The sequence below is a fragment of the Lutra lutra genome, chromosome 1 (genome assembly GCF_902655055.1).
Source record: "Lutra lutra chromosome 1, mLutLut1.2, whole genome shotgun sequence".
In the NCBI taxonomy this organism is placed as follows: domain Eukaryota; kingdom Metazoa; phylum Chordata; class Mammalia; order Carnivora; family Mustelidae; genus Lutra; species Lutra lutra.
Genome location: NC_062278.1, coordinates 41,720,276 through 41,742,882, shown reverse-complemented (window position 1 = coordinate 41,742,882; position 22,607 = coordinate 41,720,276). Strand labels below are relative to the sequence as shown.

General features: G+C 32.6%; 1 protein-coding gene across 11 annotated transcripts in view; it reads right to left on the bottom strand.

Annotated features, from left to right (window-relative positions):
- CSNKA2IP (casein kinase 2 subunit alpha' interacting protein) overlaps positions 1-22,607 on the bottom strand; it is a 131,969-nt gene that overhangs the window by 8,620 nt on the left and 100,742 nt on the right. The window lies entirely within an intron of this gene.

Here is a 22,607-nt window from a genome sequence, read left to right as displayed (position 1 = left end):
CATCAGGCTTCCTGCTCAGCAGGGAGTCTGTTTCTCCCTTTGTCCTCAGTTCTCTCTCTCTCTCTCTCTCTCAAATAAATAAATGAAAATCTCCCCCGCCCAAAATAAAACTGCATAATATAAGATGACATTATTATAGTGCATTTTCATGGACTGGGGTCTATTCTTCTGGTTTTTAGGCTAAGACACATCATATGACAAAAAACTGGAAGTGATTGCAACAGACCTTGGGATCCGCCAATTAAGTCATTGGTCCAAAGGCTCTTGAAGGATGGGAGCTATCAGTTTTGGTTTCATGACCCTTCCAAATGCTTCTGTTACCAATCCAATTTCTGATGGACAAATTTATTGTTCATATATGTCAACTTATCCAATTTGTTAACTATCAATTCTATTATTACTAGAAGGTCTTCCCTTATGTCAAGGTTTCTTTTCACATATTTACTCCATTTAAAAATATATCTTATTGATATCATAATTCATTTGTTTTCAAGTTTTGAGTCAGTCTTTGTGGAATTTTCCAAGTACCAAGAAAATTATTTACACACCAATGAGTTCCTAATCTTTTGTCTCTAGTGCTGGTTTTCTCTTTAGCTTCAAAATTGTATTTCCAACTAATCATCAGACTTCTCTATCCCAAAGTCCCAAAGACAATTCAAATATAAAATGCATAAAACTCAATAAAGTTATTTCTCCTTCTAGAGAAATTTTTTTCTGTATCTTTTATCTCAGTGCCTAAAGCCTAATTATCTAATTTGGAATCTTTGAAATCATCCTGGAGAGCTTCAACCTCTAAAACCATTTAGATATCAATACTGGCTGAGTTTACCTCTTCCATATCTGAATTTACCTTTTCTTATCCAATGCTACTATTTCAGTTCATATTGTAGGCATTTCTGATTTAGACAAATACATAATTAATGTTTATATCTTGCCCTCCTGACCTCACTCCTTCTCTTCCATCTCATCTTCCAGACGTTTGAAAAGAAATTCTTGCTGGTGAGACACAGCTGCTGCTCACCCAGGAAATTCTTTCATTTTGTCTATGTATGCATGCATAATAAGCACTGAAGTTATTTGTGATTGCTGGATTTTGTGTCATGTGATTCAACACCAATTTTTTAAAGAGGAGCAAATGGTACACTCCACTGTGTACTGTCTGACACCCTAACAAGCTTCTGGATGGTAATATAGAATAATTTCATGACCTTGAGGTATGCGAAAATTTCTTAGATGGTATCTAGTAAGCACTAAAAATTGATAAATTAAAACCAAGAACTCCCAATCACCAAAATACACCATATTTATAAGGAGTAAAGGCAGTTCTGGGGCACCTGGGTGGCTCAGTCGTTAAGCGTCTGCCTTCAGCTCAGGTCATGATCCCTGGGTCCTGGGATCAAGCCCCACATCGCGCTCCCTGCTAAGCGGGAAGCCTGCTTCTCCCTCTCCCACTCCCCCGCCTGTGTTCCCCACTCTCACTGTGTCTCTCTCTGTCAAATAAATAAGCAAAATCTTTAAAAAAAAAAAAAAAGGCTCTTTAAAAAAAAAAAAGGAGTAAAGGCAGTTCTAAGAATGTGAAAACATATTTACAATACATAATCTGAAAAAATACAGATATGGATATTATCATGTAAATATTACATATATAACCTCTGCATGTTGCTTAGAAAAAATTCATTTGGCATCATGGAAAAATACACAGGCAAGCACTTCACAAATGAGGATATCCATATGCTAACACATATATGAAAAAAAGCTTAGCCTCATTAGAAACCCTTGAAATGCATATTTAAAAAACAGAGATATAATAATATATTATCAGGATATGACTAAAACAAAATAAAATAAAATGGAATAAAAACAGATAAAGCCAAGAACTGGTGACTATGTAAATTAATTAGCACATTACACACACACACATTTACTATATTTTGCTCCCAGGTATAATCCAACAGGCATGCAATAAATGAATATTTGCACCAAATACATGCACTAGGATGTTCAGTGGAACATTATTCATAATATCTCCAAACTCAAATTAACTGTCAATTAATAGCAGAATATATAAATAATTTATGATATATTCATATAATGAAATACCAAACAGTAATGAACCTAACAAAAGTCTAGCACCATGCAACTACATGAATGCATCTCACATACAAAATGTTGAATGAAAGTAATAATATGCACAAAAAATACTTCATAATTTTACAAAGAAAATACAAAATAAGGCCATACTAACTATGATCTTAAAAGTCAAGCTAATACTTAAGGAGGTAGAGATTAGAAGGAAACAAAAACTTCTAGGGTGGTGGTAATATTCTGTTTCCTGACCTGGAAGATGATTGTATGGGTGAACTCATTTTGTGATAATTGAGCTCTAACATTTACACTATGTGTATTTTTGTGTGTTTCTTAACTTCAATAGAAAGTTAAAAAATACATTAACTTGATGTTAATATGAAAAGACACATCTGAAACAAAATTGCAGTGAAAGGTGAAACATTAAAGAATGAACCAAGATCTGGCACACAGATGTAATGAAAACTTGAAAAAAAAAAAGAAAAAGAAGAATGTAATGTGGAAATCCTACTATCATATGTAGAGGAATAAAGAAATTCAAAACAAATGGAACTAACAAAAATCTATTTAAGACAAGAACCAAAGAAAACTAACATGTCTGAATATTTTCCACTTCAAGACACTCATAAATGGCACTCCCATTTCAAAGAATGTGTTTTGCTAAAGCATGTAAATATTAAAAGTACTCAGAAAATGGTGGAAATTTGAGTGAAGCTATAACTACAGAAGAAAATGAATACCACTTAAGAAAAAAATTAACCCACATATATAGTCTTTGTGCCCAAATTCTTTTTTAGATGAGTTCTTTCAAACTTGAAATGAAGAGATTTAATACTTATACAAACCTTTTCAGAATATGATAAATAGAAATAGTCTAAATTTGTTCTATGAAACTGCTGTACAGGATTCTGATATTAAACCATGACAAAAATAGTTCAAAGTTAAAAGAAAAATAATAAAATGATACTCGTTTCATATGTAAAATTCCTAAATAGAATAAAACATTTAACACTATAATAAAATAACAATCAACTATCACTAACTTGATCTTATTCTGGCAATGTAATGATTTATTAGTAAATATTATCATTTGTCATGTTCGTAATTCAGAATAAATCTTAATAGATGCTCAAAAAAAGTCACTTTATAAAATCTAACATTCACTCCTCATAAAACCCAGTAAACTACTAGGAAAAAATCTAGTTGTTTAGTGAAAACAAACCTCAATCCAAAAGTAAAATGAAGTCATTAAGTTGATATTGAAATATGAGCTAATCCTACCATAGGCTGATAATAGACAAGCATATCCATCATGTAGTCACTACTATGATTTAATATTTTTGGGAAGGTCTGGCCAATGTAATAATGAAGAAAACAGAAAAAAAAAGAAATATAATTATTGAAAAGACATAAATTAAATTATCTCCCTATGCATATTGTGTGATTAAAAACCTAATTTAAACTAAAGAAAACCTGATAGAATCAGTAATATATTAAAATTCAGAAAGTTCAGTGAAATCACTTTACTAAGTCAATGTATATGAATCAAGAATTTTACTAAATATCAACATTTGGCAGGTTATATAATCATCATAGATACTTTATATATAATTTTCTCATGCCTAGTAGTCAAAGAAATCCAACAATTTACTGTGTCTGCTTCTTTTGTATCTTTCAATTCTTTTTCCAATGCACAGATGTTCCTGTTCCTTCATTCTACTTCCTTTTTCAAAACATATTTCTAATAAGCAGAAAAATTATAATTGGAAATTGCAGTAAGTTTTTCATTAATGGATAGAAATAAGCAGGAAATCAGTAAAATTTTGTACTTAAGATTTAAAAAACACAATTAACTTGACTTAATTGAGCACATTTCACTCCAAAAATATTCTTCTCAAGTGTACATGATATAGTCACCAAAACATTATAGGCCATACAACAAACTTCAATAAATTCAAATGGGTTTGAATTATACATAGTATGTTCTTGAATTTTACAATGAAATTAATTATAAATCAGTAACAAAAATATTTGAAAATGTAACCAAACATTTAGTATAAATAATACACTTCTAAATAACCCATGGATCAAAGACAAAAAGAAAGGAATTATTTTGCAATAAATGAAAATAAAACTAGAATGTATAAAAATGTGTAGGATGCTGCTAAAGCCTAACTTAGGAGGAGGGAGATATCTATAGCATTAAATATCTGTATTAGAAAAGAAGAAAACTCAAACCAAGGACATTAGGTTGCTTCTTAAGCAAGGAGAAAAATAGCATACAAATCAAAATGAAGCATAAAAAAATGATAGAATTAGAAGGGAAATTAATAATACAGAAACCAGAAAATCAAGAATGCCAAAATCTGATTGAGATCGATGAAACTGAAAACATTTAGTCAGACATGTCCAGAAGAAAACAAAGAGAAAGAGAAAAATAAAAATACCAGGAATGAAAGAAGTGGTATCACTACCAACTCTATAGATATTGAAAAGTAAGGTATAACCATTAATATTATGCCAATATATTAGACAACTCAGATGAAAGAGACATATTTCTTGAAAGACACAAACTGCCAAAACTTGCTCAAAAATAAATTTAAAAAATTACAGATCTGGGGTGCCTGGGTGGCTCAGTCCATTAAGAGTCTGCCTTCGGCTCAGATCATGATCCCAGGGTCCTAGGATTGAGCCCCATATTGGACTCTCTGCTCAACGGGAAGCCTGCTTCTTCCTCTCCCACTCCCCCTGCTTGTGTTTCCCCTCTCTCTCTCTCTCTCTCTGTCAAATAAATAAATAAAAATCTTAAAAAAAAAAAAACAAAACCTACAGATCTCTAGGTGTGCCTGGGTGGGTCAATCAGTTAAGCAGCAGGTCATGATCTTAGGGTCCTGTGATCACTTCCACATTAGGCTCTCCACTGAGAGAGGAGCCTGCTTCTGCTTCTCCCCCCTCTCTGCATCTCTCCCTGCTTCTGCTCTTTCAAATAAATAAATGAAATCTTTAAAGAAAAAAAAAAAAACTACAGATCTCTATACCTATGAAATAAATTGAATTTGAGTGTAAAACCTTCCCACAAAGAGGGACACCTGGTTGGCTCATTTGGTTATGCACCAGACTCTTGATTTCAGCTCAGGTCATGATCACAGGGTCGTGAAATTGAGCGCTGTGTCAGGTTCCATGCTGGTTGAAGAGTTTGCTTGGGATTCTCTCCTCTCCGCCTCTGCTGCTCCTCCAAAAACAAACAAAAAAAAAACAAACAAAAAAACCTTCCCACAAAGAAAAACCCAGACTCTCATGGCTTCATTGGTGTATTGTACCAAATATTTAAGGAAGAAACAATACCAATTCTGCACATAATCTCCTAGAAAATTAAAATGAATCAAGTATTATCTTGATACCAAAAAACAAACAAAAGCATTACTAGATTAAAACATACAAACTTAAAGACCTGTCTCCTTAGATAGATGCATAAATCCCAAAGTTCTAGCAAGTCAAATCCAACAACATATAAAAAGGATAATACTTTCCCCCAAATCCATGAACCCAATCTTAATCATGAGAAAATGTCAAACAGGCCCAAATTAAGAAAAATTCTATAAAATATTTCACCAATACTCCTTAAAAGTATCAGTCACAAAAAAGCAAGGAGCAATAGAGAAGCTGTCACAGACTGGAAAAAAATCTAAGCATAATGACTAAATGCAGTGTGGTATCTTGGATTAGATCTTGGATCGGTGAAAAGACATTAATGGAAAAATCCATGAAATTCTACTAAATCTGTAGTTTAGTATTAGTATATAATAGTATTTTACCAATGTTAATGTCTTTGTTTTGATAAATACACAATGGTTGTGTAACATGTTAACATTAGAAAAATCTCAGTGAAGAGTTGGAATGCAGAGCTAAAATAGAACAGCTTTGAAAAAATGAAATTGAAAGACCAACATTACCTGACATCAAGACTTATTAAAGAACAATAGCTGGGGCCCCTGGGTGGCTTGGTTGGTTAAGCATCTGACTCTTGATTTTGGCACAAGTCATGATCTCAGGGTCATGAGATAGAGTCCTGAGTTCCTGGGCTCTGCATTGGGTAGGTACTCTGCTTAAGAGTCTCTCTTCCTCTCCATTTGCCCCTCCCCCTGCTCTTTCTCTCTCACTCTGTCTCATATAAATAGATAAATCTTAAAAAAAAAAAAAAAAAGGCAACAACAGTCAAAATGGTCTCTTTGGGCATAAAGGAACTCAAGTAAATCAATGGACCAAAATAGGAAATTAAGAATTACACCCACACATATATGGACAGCTGATTTTTTTTTAGAATGTGCAAAAACAATTCAGTGGAGAATAATCCTTTCAAGTGATGCTGTAATCATTGGATATACATCTACAAAAAAATGTGAAGTTTGACCCATACCTCAAATTATATACAAAAATCAATTCATAATGGCATTACAGATCTAACATAATACCTAAATCTACAAAATTCTTAAAGAAAATAGAGAAAATCTTTGTGACTTTGAACTGGGTATAGATTTTTAGATGTGACACCAAAAGCACAACCAATATAAGACAAATGGATAAGTTGAACTTCACCAAAATTAAAAGTTTCTACTCTTCATCAGCTACTTTTGGGAAAATGGATAAATTATAAACTTGGGGAAAATATGTGCAAACCATGTATCTGACAAAGGACATGCTATCAACAGTATATAGATAACTCTCAAAATACAATAACAATGTAAGTGATCCAATTTAAAAAATGGGCAAAATATTTGGACAACTCTCCAAGGATGATATATGAATGGGAAATAAACACAAGAAAAGACACTCAACATCATTAATCATTAGGAAATGCAATTTGAAACCACAAGAGATACGACTAAATACCCATTAGAGCTGCTAAAATTTTTTAAAGTTCTCCTACTAAGTGTTGACAAGAATGTGGAAGAAATAGAACTCTGATGCATTGTTGGTGAGAATTTAAAATAGCCCAAGAAGTTTGGAAAATAGGTTGACCATTTCTTAGAAAGCTAAATAACACATGCATCTTATGATCCAGCCACTCCACTCCTAGTATTTACCCAAGAGAAAAGAAAGCACACACCCATACAAAGACTTGCAGATATATGTTCACTGCAGCTTTAGTTTAATAGTCCAAAACTGAAAATAATCTCATGTCCATCAGCAAATGAATGAATCAATAATTTGTAGTAGTTCCATATACCACTACTAATTTCAGGAATCCCATCCTCAGTTGAGAATTTAACAGCAAAATTATTACAAATCAATAGGCCAAAAAAAAATAAAATAAAATAAAACTTAATGGAGTCTCGTAAACCAACCTCATTTAGCATCTCAAATGTTAAGACCTCTGAAAAAAGACAGTACAATGAGGTAAATGCTTTGTGTTCTCAGTAAACCATCAAAATAGAAATAGGTGCATCCTCCAAAGAAAGCCTTCTTCAAAAGAAATCAGAGGCCTCTAAGAAACCCATAAAACAAAAATATAAACGCACAGATGCCTTAAAAATTGGTGAAGACTCAGGGCACCTGGGTGACTCGGTGGGTTGAACCTCTGCCTTCGGCTCGGGTCATGATCCCAGGGCCCTGGGATCGAGCCCGCATTGGGCTCTCCGCTCAGCGGGGAGCCTGCTTATCCCTCTCTCTCTGCCTGCTTCTCTGCCTACTTGTGGTCTCTGTCTGTCAAATAAATAATAAAATTTTTTAAAAAATTGGTGAAGACTGGTTTAGCATTTTATATCCAGCATTCTTATTGTATATATAGATTAATTTTCCAGCAATGTCACATTGAGTTAATAGAATATGCAATAGCTAATTTTTTCTTTTTAAATTTTAGTCTGGAGTAACCTACCATTATTTGTGTTAAGGTTTGGTTTGCTTAAACCAAAGAGTCTCCTGCCTGCCAAACTCAACACCTAAAGTACCCTTGGGCCTATATTATTTTTGCAATTCAAAAGATCTGAATTTAGAGAATTTCTTGGAAGTTAATTCTTTTTTTTTTTTTTTTAGATTTTATTTATTCATTTGACAGAAAGAGAGAGAGATTACAAGTAGGCAGAGGCAGGCAGAGAGAGGAGGAAGCAGGCTCACCGCTGAGCAGAGAGCCCGATGTGGGCCTAGATCCCAGGACCCTGAGATCATGACCTGAGCCGAAGGCAGAGGCTTAACCCACTGAGCCACCCAGGCGCCCTGGAAGTTAATTCTTATAGTGCTAGTCATTGATCATTCTAAGAGGATAATCCTCTTTTGGGAGCCAAATGCATAAGATGCACTGGCTCAGGTATATAGACTTCAGAAGAAACCTCGGCAATCCTAGGCTTATCTTTAGCCTGACATGAGTACTTGACACGAATACCTGACATTTCTACTTTGTTGAGCTCAGACATTCAGCTCTCATCTTTTCCAAATATAAACCCAGAAGAAATCTCTCAGATTTATACTCCAGGGTTACATTCTCTGAATGTTATTATACCTGCATATACATGCATTGTCATTTATATATATTCCTGATTATAAATGTGCTTCTCCCCAAGAGAAGTTGCATGAAAACTAAAAATATGGCTCTTTCAATGATTCTTAGAAAAGAAACTTGAGCTACTCTCATGCTAGATAATCCTGTAGGCTATATACTATTTACATTCTTTGTGAGGAAAAGTAATACTGAAAGGACTATGTTCTATGGACAGAAAAATTATAATTCCTAGGCTGCCATTTCCAGAAAAAGCTCTAGAATTCTCTATTCAACGTAAGAGCATTGAGAAAATTCTGCCTTTTCCACCTGCAATCAAGTTGTCACCCAAATATAGGGACTTGTTAGTGGAGTGGACTTCAAGCAACCCTGCCATGAATTCTGCAGAAATCTATCCATCACTATGCAGCTGTATTCAATGCTGTCTATCTTCTCTACTCTTTCCTAGACAAGTTCAAGAAACATGGACTTGGTATGTTAAAGAGCTAAATCAGCCCATTCTAAACATATTTTACAAAATATGCTTTGTAAATATCCATTAATTTTTCTGCTTGTGATTGTTTAATTTCAGGAAAATTAATAATTTAAATATTCTAATGAGAAATGTAATATGTATTTATCATTGAAAACTTGAGAATATGATCAATAAAAATAATACATAATCCCATTATCCAGAGTTATTATGTGTGTATCATTCCAATGTTTCTATATACCTGCATTTTTATACAAATATGAGGTGCTTATCATTTTCTTTTTTGTTTGGTTAGTGAAATAACAGATATTTTCATGTCTTTAAATATTCTTCTCAAATACAATCTTAATTCATGTCCATAAGTATATCATTGTATTTCCATTATTTAAAAGTGAGGCTTTGAAGATCATTATCCTAACCAATATTTTTTTACATCTCTGCTTTTAGACTATTTTCTAGAATTAGTAGTTTAGGATAAAATTTTGTATTTTCAGACTTTAAAATATTTTGCTAAATTTTCCCCCAGGAAATTTGTAAAAATAAATAAAAATACATTCCCATCAATAATAGATAAGTGACAGTTAGCTACTTCATAAACTCTGGCTCCAGAACATTTAAGATATTTTTCTATTTGCTGGCCTTTATTCCATGACCACTTGTTTTAATATCCACATTTTAAATATCAGTTAAATTTTGACTATATTTTTTTGTTGTTAAGTCCATGGTCCCTTTATTTACCCATGATTCAGTGTGTTCATCTTTGTGTTATTGAGTATAAGGGTTCTTTATATATTTTTTATTGTATATATAACAAATTATAATTAATATATTTATATGTATAATGTATTATGTATTATAATGTCTACTTTTATCACAAATACTGCAAATATTTCTCTTACACTGTCTGCTATAAAAAATTTATCATATTGTCTCTGATCCACACAATATGATAATTTCATTCAAGATTTATATAAAGTTTTTACTTGTGACATGTGTGAGAACATAAACAGAAGTTCCAACAAAGTTAGTATGTACAACAAATCCACAAGATGTTGAACACTAAAGTAAATAGGGATGTCTTATGATATCAAATTAATTATGAAGATCATCAAGTTGTTTAACATAAAAGCACAATTTAAAAGTTTTGAGGTTCTTTCCATGTTATTTTCAAGTAACAGAAGCATGTGTATTTGTGTTTGTGTGTTGTCAAATCAAGAATGTTTTACACTTTCACAATCATGATCTTAAGAGATGCGTGAACTTCTCTATCAGATGGGAAGTCCAGTAAGGCTTCAAAGAAGAAGAGACATACGAATTGGATTTTTGAAAAATCATTTCACCGTTGATAATCAAGGGAAGGTCATCTTATGAAAAGGCACCAAAATATGAAAGAACTTAAAACATACAGGGACAGTGAGAAATTCACTGTGGCACTCCTGGAAAGATGAGGCTGGAAGCAGATGGAGAGGGGCCCTGTATGTAGTTCTAAAAAATATACCTCTTATCCTGGGGGTGACTGATGAGCAGGGGAAACAATCAAATGAGAAGTGAGACCATTAAGATAAACTTGAATAATCAGACTATTAACTCTCTAGCAGGAACCAAGTAGCACAGCATCTTGCTAATTGGCTACTTGTTGCTAATACAAAGTTTATTGACATCAGTATGTTTTATTAGAAGGGTATCTGTTTTAAAAAATCAATTGTGTAATTTGGTATTAAGTTCATGGCATTACTGACCTATCAATTTTATTTTTAAAACCAATATAGCCTTTGAGATCGAGGATTTGAGTTATCTCTTCAAAGCCTGTAAATCAACTGCCCTATAACATAATATTTCTAACAAAATGATTAAATGGGACTACATGTTGGAATACACTATATTCTGTGGGCTAAATTTTACATAAACATTTCTTCTTTTTTAATGTAGCCACAGTTTAATATTATATTAGACAATCCAAACATCTTGCCTGTACAAAAAATTCAAATGATTCAAATGGTATCAATGATAATGAAACAATGGGTCAAGTTTTCATAAGATCAAACATTTATGCACGCAACTTTCTTCCTGGAAATGGTCACGAGGTTTAAAAAAGCAGTGACAATATCATAAGGGAAATGTGATATATATGTCTCTTAGAAAGCAGCTGTGCAAACAAAGAGAAGGACCTTATGGAAAACCACGACACATTAAGAGACCTGTTGATTACATTGCATGTCTAATTCAAGATATTTTCCTTATAAAATCAAGGACATAGCCCCCAATGGAAAATTTGGTAGGTTGTACGTTGCCTTCATATTGCTTGATTTGTGTTTTTCACTTAATAGAACACCCTTGCTGTCTGAATCTAAAGTGATTAGATTTCAGTAATGCAGATTTTGTTTCAAATGCATTAAACTAGTTAACACATATACATAACATTTCTATATCTTCATATATTTGACAATAGCTTAATGCTAACCATTTTAAGATAAGAATGAAATAGGATATTTTAAAATATCATATTTGGCAAATAACTAGCAATTTAATCTTTTCTAAATTCAAGAGATTAGTTTTCTCATCATGACAACATATCAAAATATAGTCATGATGACAGGTAACATTTAATACTCTCTAATTTACTGCATATAAGCACTGCATAACTTTTTCCTTATTGGAAAATACACTTATAGAACTTTTTGAAATAAACTACTATTAATGTCTTCATCTAAATTTTCACTAGTTTATATCATTTTTAAAAAGGTTCTCCATTTAGGATGTCTGGGTGGCTCAGTTGGTTAAGCGACTGCCTTCGGCTCAGGTCATGATCCTGGAGTCCCGGGATGGAGCCCCACATTGGGCTCCCTGCTCAGGGGGTCTGCTCTCCTGCTGACTTCTTTCATGTTCTTTCTCTCTCTCTCTCTCTCTCTCTGGCTCCCTCTCTCAAATAAATAAATAAATAAAAATCTTTTTAAAAAAATGTTCTCCATTTAAAAACGAATCTAATTCTTTTATGCCCTTGATTTTATGATTAAAATATTTTTGTCTGAGTTCCAGTGCTGCTCTTTTTTCAGTATTTCTTCAAATAATCCCAGAGGAAGACAAACTCATTATAAACAAATATAAATCAACTTTTCATTCACTTATTTACTAAGTTAATATCTTGTTTTAAAATATACAAATTTGGGAGCGCCTGGGTGGCTCAGTGGTTTAAAGCCTCTGCCTTCAGCTCAGGTAATGATCCCAAGGGTCCTGGGATCGAGCCACACATCAGGCTCTCTGCTTAGCGGGGAGCCTACTTCCTTCTCTCTCTCTCTCTGCCTGCCTCTCTAAGTGTGATCTCTGGCCATCAAATAAATAAATAAAATCTTAAAAAATAAAATAAAATATACAAATTTTAAAATTCTTCCTATAGGAGACGATGCTTTCTCTTGAAAGCACTATCTGTGACACTACAAAACAAATTTTGTTATATATTTTTCCTAAAACATTATCCTGAAAGTATAAACAAAAATATGAGAATTTCTATTTAGACCTTTGATATCACAAATATCTCAGATCAAGATGATTCCATTACTCCTTTACTATTTTTCTATTCCTTTATTTCCAAAATATTTCTATTCATAGAAAACTGGGGAGTGGCAAATGAAGTAATATCTAAATGATTATGGTGAAATTAGTAACAGACTGCATTTGCTCAGTTCTTGCTATATGCATTAACTCTTTTACTGCTCTACAACAACCCTTTTCAGACCGTATTAATATTGACTCCATTTTTGTGAAGAATAGTGCCCTGGCCCAGCACATCACACACTAGAGTTGACCTCATGATTGTTCTCTTCAAAGGTGGGTAAGAAAATATCCTTTCTGTCTTCTCTCTGCATATAGAAGGGCATTTGATTTCTGTTTCTGTATCATTAAAAGATAAATAACCTTCAGAATCATGATCTCCTCTCTCTGCCTCTCCCTTGACTGCTGCCAGCATCTGTTTTCAGTCATCCTCTACATACCTTCCAAGACTTTTCTCTTCATCTTCTTGACCTTTTCCTCTGACCCACATCTATGCACCTCTTTTCTCAATTTGCACTCATTTTTCCTAACTCCTCTTTCTAAACCCTTCTTCTATTTCCCATCAAGCTCATTGTTTTTATATGCTTCCTCACTTATAATACTATCAAAAATTGCTATGTCAACAATTTTAAGCATTTGAGGTAAAATCCAGATGTGTATATTGAACAACAGTGCCAAACAGCAGACATTTAATATAAACAGTATGTTTACAAATCCTCTTGTACTGAATAGGATATTTTTAACTCATATAACTAGCCACAGTATTAAATGTGTATGAGAAACAAAAAGCATTAAAAATTATTAAATTTTAAAAATCACTCATTATTTTTACAACTTCTTTAGGATGGATTTAAGTGTGCAATTTGTATTTTAGTGTATTTTTTAAAAAAGCAAACTTTTATGTATTTCTTTATCTTTTCATACCAAGTTGAAGGATTGGTTATGAAAGCAATTAGATTAAACTATAAGTTTGTATTATAAAAAAAACTGCAGCAAAAAATCTCAATTTTTAATTAACTAATCATAATATGTGATTATTGATTGTACCCAGATTTCTGTGTATGAAGAAATATAACAAGACTTTTAAAGAACTCACTGTAATCAGGAAAAAGATTATGTAACAGGGTTAAAACAATTTTTATATTTTTGATAAGACAATTTAAAAAAATCTTGGTCACTCAGTATAATACTAGATGCATCCATGTTGTCACAAACACACACCATATGATTTCACTAATATGTGGAGTCTAAAAACAAAACAAACAAACGGAAAACAAATAGACTTAAATACAGAGAATAAAGTGGTGGTTGCCACAAGGAAGGTAGCCAGCGGGATGGACAAAAGAGATGAAGGGGATTAAGAGGTACAAACTTTCAATTATAAAAGAAATTGTCACAGGAGTGAAAAGTACAGCATAGGAAATGTAGTCAATGATACTATAATAATACATGGTCATAAATGGTGAGTACATTTATTGTGGTGAGCACTGAGTTAATATATAGATTGCAGAATCAGTATGATGTACACCTGAAACTAACATAATATTGTATGTCAATTATATTTCAATGATTTTTTTTTAAAGTCTAGGTCAAGTATACCAAAATTATAGTTGCAACTGTGTTGTTTTCTAGCTCTATAATCTTGGATAAATTATCTAAATTCTGTAAGCCTTAGTTTTCTCATCTGTAAAATGAAGAAAATAGTAGTGGTTATCTCATATAGAATGTCTAGTGAAGTATATATGATTAATAACTTGTCATTTTTATTATTATAAAATAATTCCCACTACCTCATTATATAGTGGAAACTCAAGTTATGTAAATAACTCTCCTATAAGCTATTACAGTTGATGTGTATTTGGGTGTTCTTGCTTATGGGAACCCATGGTGTTTCCATTTAATGTAATTATAAGGAAATAAAACACTGTATGTGTGTGTGTGAGTACTCAAAAGATCTCAGAAGCCAAATGCAAATTAACAGGATCTCAGTGTGAGTGTGCACACGTGCACATGCATGCACAGAATATGTATATCCTATAAATAGGAGATATGTATATCTTAATCTAGCATGGCAAGTGTATAAGAGATATATGGGTTTCGACCTTCCAATTCTGGTGTTCATTTTTCTGTCTAGCTATTTAATTTTTAAATTTTCCCAAAAACTATATAATTTTTTAAAACCTCACAAATTATTAAAAACAAAAAAAGGGGGGGTTGCCTACTAAGCCTTGTTCCTACTTTTAAGTAAGATGGTCTTTTTAAAACTGACATCACTATATTTTATAAAGATGATAAACAAGAAGCTAAACTCTGGTTGTAGAAAATTCCTATGTAAAAACATAGTTGCATGCCAGCATTTCATTCTGATTGGTGTACCTGAAGCATACATTTGGATAAAAATATAAAGTCCACATACTAGATAGTAGTGATAATCAGTTCACAACACAGAAAAAGAAGAACTTACATCTAAATCAAAGCTATATTATCTAGATGTAGCATGATAACTTCACTAAGTATTAGACAATTCTATTTAATTAGGGAGTAAAATTGTGTTTCTCCATCTAAAAGATTATATTCTAATTTATATCAGACTTTTGAAATGTATAGGAATGTTCAACAAAATATCATATTATTGAAACTAAAGAATTTGACAAGAAAACACTTCTACTATTTAAGGATTTAACCCAGCTTATAATCAATCATGGAAATGCACCATGAAAATTTTTATTTGTTTATTTTTTCTGGTATGACAGATGAAGGAAGAAATAACCCCAAAATCAGTTAATGTAGGAAACCAAGAAATAAATTCCATTTAATCCCCAAGTTTCCTTATTGTTTTTCCCACAGTAATAAAATATATCACTCTGCAGAAGTTAAATTATTTAAGTGGAAATGAAGATTAGGCAAGTTTCAGACACATCTAAGTCTTACAAACCCAAACCATCAATAACAACAAACTTTAATCAGTTTCTTAGCAATAGATAAAAAAAATAAGCAGGGATATCTTTCGAAAGAAAAACGGGTTTACACCTTTCTGATATTGTGTGATTAGTTAACAGAAGTTCCTTTTGCTAATGTAACATACTGTTCTTCCCTAACAGACTCATAACTTCTCTAGGCAACACCTAGTTAAATTGGTCATATATTAAATTGTACTATCCTCTTAATTCACCTTTGAACTCTTGGAACAAGTTATTAAATGAGGCAGCCAAAGTTCCCTTTTGCACCTGCAAATAACAACTGAATCTACAATTAAGGATCATTTCCTCTTTTTTGAAATTCAAATAGTGGCATTAAAACAGAATGTAATATTTTTACCTGCATCTGGTCAGGCTATTTCCTGATATTTGAGATGAGGTAACAGGATGACTATATAAAAATGTTACATAAAGATGCTGAGATAATCTCTAAGTGACTTCAGAATAGCAGGCAACTTCTAGACATTAGAGTACACGGTATTAAAAACAGACCACACATCTCTAAAGTCACATTAGGGCGGATTTTTAGTTTGTACATGAAAACAACAACAAAAAAAAAATTCAAAATTAAATCAAATGCTAATATTTAAATTGGATCAAACACATTTTTAGAATATATTTTACTAGAATGCTTGAAGTCCATTATCCAGAAAGACCTAAAATATTTAATGCAGTTTACCCTTCCCCAAACAGATGTATACACTTTCCTTATGCCCACTGCCATACACATATTCCCAGAGCAGTTCCCATGTCTTACCTGCCAGAGTTCTAGACTTTTCAAAAGCCTCTCCCACACAAATCCTCTTTGAAACCTGAAGACTATGTTTAGTAGCTGTATTAATCTATTTTGTGTTACTAACTATTCCATTTTTATTGCTACTGAACTCTTCGAGCTTATCTAAAAGTATCTGATCCTTAACTGAAACTAATAGTTTTCCAAATTTTATCATTTTACTGAAAGGGTTCTTTGTCACTACATTTCCTGCATTCCCATTTCCCTGAATTTGAAATCCAAAATGTGGTAAAGTATTAACAGTATACTAAATTTGCAATACTGCTATACATTTTATGGCATAAAACATATTTTATACCTTTCACAAATTTTAGAGATAGAAGAAATCTCAACTGTTTACTTCAAACGTGTCATCTATGGATGAGGAAACTGAACTCAAAGAGACTAAATGACTTCCTAAGATCATCTAGCTAGTTAATGAAACCAGGATTTCCCAACACTGTCCTAAATCATAGTTATCCTGTTATCTCTCCAAACTGTCCCAGTTTGGAAAACAAATCATAAGGCCACTCAACTTAATGTAAACTAGAGGTCAGCCTTTAGTTTCAAAGTCTTTCTCATCTCACCCTAAACTAAAATTTTTTAAGCACTGGATCCTGGTGCACATACAATTATTGGTAGTGCTAACTCTGCTTTGTAAAAGTACTAAACTAAATCAACCTGTAAAAAATGTAAGAACTATTACAGAACAATGTGTGCTACCAAATTATTTTTTTAACTCTAAGTTTATTCTATAGACCTCAAAATAAGTTTAAAAAATAATAAATCAGTGTAGAAACACAGGGGCACAGTTCCAAGTGTCTGTATTCAATTTATTGGTAAGACATCATGTTACTCAACAGATACACAGTAATAGTGGTCTCAACATGGCAGTGGAAAGAAAGTCAAAGAAAAGTGGGACATGTAAAATTCTTAGAAACTGGAAGAGGTTGAAGGATAGAGAGGGTGGCTATTAGAAAAGATTCCATGGGATCGATGCCATATTTGTACAAGGCCTTGAAAGGGGCACAATTTCAAAGGCCAGAACACTGGAGAGGAAGTCAGAGCAAGGGGGAAAGCACGAACACTGCTTAGAGAATATGAAATGATTTGAGGCAGGTGGAGAAAGAAATAAGGGTTATGGGAGTTGTGAGATTAGATTCTGGGGGCAATACGAAGGAATGTGGATGTATGGACAGTCATTTTATGTAAACTAGTAGCTGTGGGAAGCTGGTAAAAGTTTCAGAGAAATTGACAATAAATACATCTTTGAGATAATCTGGTAAGTTTATAGATTTACAGTAGAAATTATTCTAGACAATTGCTGAAACTCTAGCTGTGAAGTAGAGAGAGAAATGCTATGCCAGACTCAATAAGAACATGAATACAGAAATTAGTTAGATCTGGGTTTGAAGTAGGCTCTACCATTCACTGAGTGTTTTGTTTTTTTGTTTTGTTTTGTTTTGTTTTGTTTTTTTAAGATTTTATCCATTTATTTGACAGACAGAGATCACAAGTAGGCAGAGAGGCAGGCAGAGAAAAAGAAAGGGAAGCAGGCTCCCCGCAGAGCAGAGAGCCCAATGTGGGGCTCAATCCCAGGACACTGGGATCATGACCTCACCCAAAGGCAGAAGTTTAACCCACTGAGCCACCCATGTGCCCCTCACTGAGTGTTTTTAATACTTTTCTTATTTTTTACAAATTCCTTTCTAGATTCCACCTTTGTAATCTAAGAAGATTAATAGGGAAGTCGATGTTATGACGATAAGTGAAAGTCAACATATTTAGCTCAGGACTGAGAAAATAGTAAGGACTTAATAACTGTTAAATATTATTAAAAAACATTATTAAAGAAGCAAATAATGATGGTAGCCCATTTTTAACACTCATCTAAGATAAATAAGTAATAAATTAATGCTTTATAATAATAATTGAACTTGATTTTGTTTTTATGTTAAGATTCTTAAAACACTTCAGGATTTCTGGTATTAGGAAATTATTTTGTCTTAGAAGAAACTGCAAATTTATAATTTTGCTAATATAATATATAGTCTGTATACAATATGAATAAGATTAAAGGTGTTTAAGAATAGTTTTATAATAATGATTGAAGAATTCCTTCTTGGCCCATAATCATGAAGGTATTGCACAATTTTCTAGTTCCTGCTAAACTCCAGTTGAACTTAAAATATAGTAGCTTCCATTTAACTGAGGGCAGTATGCCATGAATTCTAAAACATCTGCCACTAATTGAGCAAGACCATTAATGGGATTTGAATTTGTTCTCTGTTAATGGTCCTCCAATGAGATAAATTCTTAGGTACCCTCAAAGCAGGCTGTACTCTTGGAAGAGATAGACAGATAGCAGGCAGAGACTGTGCTGCCATTAACATTATATTACTTAGACACCAAATAGAAAAATGGAAAATTAAACTAGAGTGAAAAAACTAAACTTGGCATTTACTTACAATTTCGAAAGAGAATATTTATGGCCTGATAATAAAAAGGCACCAATCATTTTTTACTCTAATTATTACATTTATTAAACCAAACAGTAGATTTCAAATAAATAAGGAGTAGTTAGAGTTTTACTTTCAAGCACATTGGACTTCATTACAACCTAGAATAAATTTTTTCCTGATCATAAACACTAAGAATTTTGACTGGAAGACAGTGTTACTCATGCTTTTGTATTAAAAATTCTAGAAACAGACATATACACACAATTACAAACAGATTTGCTCCCAAATTTTAAATACTGATGGTACACCAAGAACTCTAGTTTGTTTTCTTGTTGCTGCAGTGCAATACGTAACTACCCAGCAAATGGACACCTCAAAATTCATGTGTTTTCAGGACCATATGAGGATTTTCCTTCTTCCTGAATGATCAGATAGCATTTGCAGGAGATAGAGTTCATCAGCTTCAAACAGCCCAATGTTGTTTTAATTATTTTAATTGTGAACTTATGTAGTATTTCTTTCCTTTTAAAAGTTTGTACATTTTTGTATTTTATAATTAAATTTAGATTTTGTTTAAATTTCATGAGAGGATTATGTTTAATGAAAAAGCCATTTTGTTAACATGATATAACTCAACCATCAGTTTGACTATGAAATGTGGCCAGAAGTGCTTTTTGGATCAAAAGATGTTTTTTAAGGAAAAAAAATTCATTTATACCCTTTTTCAATTCATATCAGCTTCTCCGAATCCTAAAGTTATCCTGCTGGTATGTCACTCGACCTCTGTATTTTGGAATCTCCCTTAATGATCTTGACTTTTGAAATTTCATTTAATCCAGCATTTCAGTGCAGAATAACCGATTAACCTTTCATTCTTTTAAATGTTACCACTTAAAATTCAGAAGATATTTGGCATCTAGTAATGCAAATTATGCAAAGTGGTAAAGTGTTTACAAGGTTTAAATATAATGTGTTCCACCTTGCTCATTGGGGTAAAGTGATTCAGATTATAAGAACCATTGTACAGTAAACACCATTGTCTTTTTTCTTTTCTCTTTCATTTCCTTCTTTTTTCTTCTATTTGCTTCTCCCTCCTTCTCTCTCTTTCACCCTTTCCTTGATCATATGCGTACTAAAATTTACCTCAAAAAGTCTTCTATTAGCTACAAGTTTTGAGGTGTTCTGCTGATTCAGACCTACAATTTTTAAGAACCAGATTTTTTTTCAGTTAGTGCTTTGGGTAAGAGAATATCCACAATAAGTTACTATGAACGCTTGCCACATGATAAAGAAATTTCAACTGTGTCTATACAGTACTGTATGTGGTTTGACAGTCCTCAGGATATTTTTTAAAGCTGCAAGCAACAGAAAATCCAACTTCTCTGGTTAACAAATGAAAGAATATTTCATAGAGCATTAAATCCAGAGGGGTAATGGATTCTGAGTGGGGGTAACATCTACTTCTCTATAAACTTATGAATTGGCTCATTCTCCCTGTATTGGCTTATCCTCATTTTAGTTGCTAGATAATTTTATGTTACATATTCTTAGCATCTCATCTGGGCACACATGAAAATATTCAGAGACAGTCAAGGCAACCTTTTTCTCTTCTGTCTCTTTCTTGAGAATTGTTACATTCTTCCAAAAGTGTATCAGTGAACTTCATCTCTCATCTCAGCCAGAATCAAATCACTTGTCCATTACTAAGTGAACTGCTGGCAAGAAAGCTGGAATTACTAAAATACACTTAAATATTCAATTTGGAACCCCTGGAGTTGAAAAAAAAAAAAAATAGGTTGGGACACTTAGCCAGAGAAAGGAGGGATGGATACCTCACCAATATTGGGATTATTCAACAGTATTCATTAAGAAGTGGGAAGTGAGGTAGGATGGATACTACAGGCAAACAACAGGAGTTACTTGGAATTCTGCTTTCTGAAGAGATCCCTCCTTCCCATTAACCTCCATGGGCCCTGATATCTGCTACAGCCACACCTAAGATAGGGACTCAAGAACTCTGACAGTCCTTTTCCTCTTAGGTGGAGTTTAGTGACACTGAATTCACCTTAAAGATTGAACTTTTGAGACGATCATGTCAGCTTTGGGGTTTCTTTGACAATATAAAAATTCATAAATATCTTAGCAGGTTTTGGTCTTCCCCTAATTCCATGACCTAATATTTGTATTCAGAGTGACTGTCATAGTTTGGAATCTTTAAATTTCTGTGCCCTGTCAGACCCAAGCTTGTGAGAGGGCTCCTCTCCCTGAGTCTGTGCTTTCAAGGAACTGTAAAAAGCAGCTTTGAGGAGAGAGCCGTCACCTATCACCTGTTTTTGTTTTACAACTCTTTTTTTCCACAGTAACCCTGACTGTTCTTTTTTCCAAGAAGAGAATAATTAAGAGAAGATGTTTGGTAGAAACTTGATAATTTAGGACTGTTTTCCTCAGCTAATGTTATCTCCATCTTTACCTACCCTAACTTCAGCTTGGAGAATTCAGTTTTCCTTTCTTACAGGTTATGCTGTAGTACAAAGAAAAAATTAAATTTAATTAAAAATTAAATCATTACCTTTTATTGGTAAAATTCAAGACAGTTTATTTTTTTACTTTATTGATTTTTGCCCCAAATGAGTTTGCACGTATTTTGAAAATTTTTATTCTTTATATATTAAATGTCAGAGAGATAATAGGCTTCATATTTTCTCTTCCCTCCTATAGGTATTATATATGTAATTTAATTAATTTGAGTTAAACAGAAATCAACTGACACATGAAATTAGACAAATTACTAAACCTTAGATAAATATTTTTCTTGGTAATAAAAATCCTTTCCTAAAGCCATCTTCTGAATTTGAAAATTGAGAAAATATTAAATGGTTGGGGTCACTAGTGTGTGATTTTTTTAAGAAATATGTTTTGTAAATGACCATAGCTTCATTTTTCAGTAAAAATAAGAGAAAGTAATCCATAAAAAATTAGACGGCATCTCAATTGTATAAAAAATAAGCTATTTTTAATAAAAACACAAAAACTTTAGAGAAACTGTAAGATAAGTGTTGTATTATAATTAAAGTATCCTATAAAAACAGCATACTTTTAGAGGAAGAACCACCAACACATCATAGAGAAATGAGTAGAGACCTTATCTATTAAAACTTTAAAGATATTTTATATGAATTATATGAATTATAGTATATATTGTCCTTCCTGAATCATCTAATCAATACATAATTGCTTTATTTTTCTAAAAGCATGCTACATACTTATTTGCTTCACTTCAGGAACATTTTTTAGTACTTTATCTTTCTCAGAATACCAGCTGATTTTCATTTTTCTTATTAGTAGAAAACACATTTCTACAACTCTACCCCAGCATTTCTGGGGCCTATTCCTAAAATTTGTGTAGAGTTTCCTAATTTTATTCAAAAACTTCAGACTTCATATTATGAGTTGGAACAATTCATTAAAAGTTTGTTGCATTTGCTATTATCTTGGAATTTTATGTATTATATTCTTGAATAACTTCTACTAATTCCTTTAGCCCTATCATTTATTTTTCTCAAATTATCTTGGTAGAGTGCCTCTTTAAATAATTTTTCTAAAATTTGAAATCCTAGCTTTATTATCTCCTACTATTCAGTATTAATGAAATTCTAAATAGACTTCTAAATAAATTCATTGATCTGTTTAGAAATAAAGCTCTTCTTTTTTTGGAAGCTTTTGGATTTTCACTGACCCCTTGGAAGTGTGAAACGTCACTATTATGTGGCCAAGGTATGTCTGTCAGGGGGAGGGT